This window comes from Sciurus carolinensis, assembly GCF_902686445.1.
Source record: "Sciurus carolinensis chromosome 19 unlocalized genomic scaffold, mSciCar1.2 SUPER_34, whole genome shotgun sequence".
NCBI classification, from domain to species: domain Eukaryota; kingdom Metazoa; phylum Chordata; class Mammalia; order Rodentia; family Sciuridae; genus Sciurus; species Sciurus carolinensis.
Genome location: NW_025920112.1, coordinates 5,511,397 through 5,514,898, shown reverse-complemented (window position 1 = coordinate 5,514,898; position 3,502 = coordinate 5,511,397). Strand labels below are relative to the sequence as shown.

Sequence of the window (3,502 nt, the reverse complement as noted above, 5' to 3'; positions counted from 1 at the left end):
GGGACTCCAAGAATGCAATGAGAAAAATACAGGGCTGTAAAAGATTTTAGGTGCAGGCTGAATTGATGGCGCCTTCTATTCATGATTCTGATTCTGACATTGGCTTGGAGACAGAGGTGGCCCTCCCCTGATCTTCCAAAGCCCCTAAGGAGATAAAGTGACCAGTTGGAGGATAGACCTTGGGGCATACAGGGGCACAAATCTGTGATGGCCACCCCTATGACACTCAGCAGGGACCACAAAGTTCCAGACTCAGTCTGTTCTCAGAGCAAAAAGCATGGAATGATGTTTGGGGGGCTTCAGTTGTGGAGACAAGGGGAGGGTTGCAGGTCTGTGTTCTTGGCCTGGGAATATTTGGGACCCCCCAGCCTGGCCATCCAAGTAACTCTTCTGGAATCACCAGCTCTCTCCTCAGTGGGCAGGAGAGCAGGTGGGAGAGCAGCTTCGCCAAGCAGGAGCCACCATCTCCTCTCTGTGGGACACTCAGCCCCTCTCCTGGGCAGAACCCCTGGGACCACACAGGCATGTCTATGTCTCCCTGTCCCCAGGGTGAATGTCACCCATTTTGTGCTCTCTGACCCACAATTCTCTGTGTTTGGCCAGATCCACTTTTCAAAGCAGTTTTTGAAGCACTTTTCAAAGCAGGCTCAACTCTGCTTTTGTTGAACATGTTTACCTCCTGTTTCAGCTGTATGTACTGGTACAAATGTTGCCAGATAATCTCTACCCTCTCCACTTTCATCTGCTCCAGCTCCTAGTGGTGGTCATCATCTCTTCAAACCATTTGAACTGGGCTTGGTTGTAGAGTTCCACACAGAGCATGAGGTCATCACCAGCCTGTGTGGGTTTCCTCTGTGCACATTCTTCTCCTTCTTCTTTCTCAGCTTGATCTCCATCTGCTGGTCTTCATCTCCAGGGCTCTCTGCTTCTCTGTTAGGGCTTTCTGGGCCTTCTCCACAAATGCGTAGCAGCTGGCAAGTTGCTTGCGGAGGTCAGTGTTATGGTGGTCACACTTATTTATGTCTTTCTTGAAGTTCTCACAAAAGTTCATTAGGGGCTTTTCTACTTCGCTGTGATGCTTGGTGGAGAACTTGAGATAAACTTCTTCTTCATCTGACAGGCTCTTCTTCTCCTGAACCTATGCTTCTCCTGGGCAGCCTTCTTCCTGTCCTACCAAAGATTTCTGAGAGAGCTTAGCTAAGTTCCTTGCGTATACTTCTTGAATCTTTATCCTCTCTTGGATGAATTCGGACATTTCTTTCTGCATTTGTTCGGCTTTCAGTTGCTTATGGAGCAGGAGTTCAAACCCTGCCATGGTGCCATTGCCTTGGGGGTCTATCTTATCAGCCCAGAAGTAGTCACAGTAGCTCCACTCCCTTGGCTTCAGCAACTGCTTTCCAGGCATTGTGTCTGGGTTAGGGAACATCAAACAATTCATCATCTTCTCTGTGTGTCAAATTAATTTTCAAAATTATATATTTTGTCTTCATTGCCTGAGACTCTGTCTTCCAAATGGTCTCCTCTTTTGGTTCTACTTTCCATTGAATTTTATTTTGGTTTATTGATTCCTACATTTCAAAGATTCCTTCTAGATTTCTTTTCATGATCTTCATCATTTTATCTAAGTTATCTTCCATCTCATGAAACAGTTCTGATTTCACTCTTTATATCCTCCTTGAATTGGTGGAGTAGTTTTACTAAGTAAATTCTGAACTCCTTTTCTAACATTTCTTCTACTGTGCTGTCAATGGAGTCTATAATTGGAGCATCCTGCTTTATTTTGAGTGCTTAATTCCCCCCCCTCTTTTTTTTTTTCATTTTGTGTGTCTTCTCATCTAGCCATAGGGATCTGAAGCAGTACAGTTTCTATCCTGTAGACTTAGAGTGTCCCTGAACATTTCTAGTACCTCAAAAACCTGGGTTTCAGTTTCCATAGGCTTTGCCACGCTGCAATCACAAGATGGCTCCTGAATTGCAAACATTCATCTCCTTTGCAACCCATTTCCCCTTCCCTATTTTTGCTTCCTCAAATTCACATCCTAGACAACTTCCCTCTGCTGTGTCTTTCTTCAATGTGTACCCACACCCTGGGCACAAATCCATGGAACTGAGCAATGACAGAATAAAACTATGAACTCATGAGTCAAAATAAGTTTTTCTTCATCTGAGTTGTTTATAGACATAATCATTAAACATGAACTTACAGAGTTTAAATTGTATACCAGAGAAGTCAATATTGGTAAAATATATGAATACCAATAAATCAATCTCATTATATGTAGAGAAAAATGGAGTCTTGTTTAAGAGTGCTTTCAAAAAGTGAAATCAGTGCAAGGAGTAAACAACTTGCATGAGAAACTTAGTGGTCTGGCAGTGTCCCCATTCAAGGACAGATAAGCTCTCTGCCCAAGAACAAAACAAAAAAACTTAAAGACATCTGGTTTCTGCTCTCAAGGCCTGGCTCCTGTCCAGATCCAGGTCTGGAGACCAAATGCACTGATGGCACTAAGCCCAGTGGCTCCAGACAATAACTTTATATGTTTACTCCAGTGCATTTAAGAGAGATGAGAATAACTCAAAGGTAACAAGACTGCTTTCTTTGGTTATGTATGCTGCAAATTGCCCGTGATGTCTCTCTGCTGCAGAGTTGGTATGCTACCTGGGATGGTTTTCCTTTTGTATATACTTTATATGTCTTAATAAATACTATCTTTTCCTATACAGCTTGTGGTGGTACATTCAGCGGATCAGCCCATATAAATTATAAGTCTGTGCACAGAAACGGGAAATATGTTCCCAGACATTATATTAACAGTATGAAGAAAAATATGTGCAAAAATGAATGTGCAGATGAATATATTTCCAGCATATATTATATACATATAATGAATAGTCATTCATTCTTAAGAAATGAACTAATGATACAAGCTACCAGGTGGATTAGTAGTAAAAACATTAGGCTTAATTAAACCAGAATAAAGATCATATAATGAATGATTTTATTTATATAAAATTTAACAAATATTGAATTCAAAGATACCCAATGTACATACTCATTTTCAGTGACTGTAGTTAGGAATAATAGGGACAAGGTGTACAATGGATTAGACAGTTCATCTGAATTAATGAAAATATTTAGGAACAAGATGTAGTTGCAATATGTATACATTTGAAAATATGGTAAATAACACTGAATTGATATTAGCAACTCTTACAAAGATTAATTTTATATCATGTTAATTCCATCTCAATGATAAAAAATTGTGCTGCTAAACTACAGATAGTGTTATGGAATTCTCACTTACAGGTTGGTGAGTGAGTGAGAGCTTCTCATCTCCCTTAATGTTAACTGGCCCCCACAAGCACCCATAGCTCACACTGAGGAGGAGTGCAGACATGAAAACAAAACAGTGAGTCCATCAGTCTATCCACAGTGTCATTAGTTTCTCAGTTACAACTTAGAACAATGTCCAGCACAGGAGTTCCCCTGTGTCCACTGCCC

General features: G+C 41.1%; 1 pseudogene; it reads right to left on the bottom strand.

Moving 5' to 3' along the window:
- Positions 1-528: 528 nt before the first annotated feature.
- Positions 529-1,441, bottom strand: LOC124973529 (growth arrest-specific protein 7-like; annotated as a pseudogene).
- Between the last annotated feature and the right edge of the window lie 2,061 nt (positions 1,442-3,502).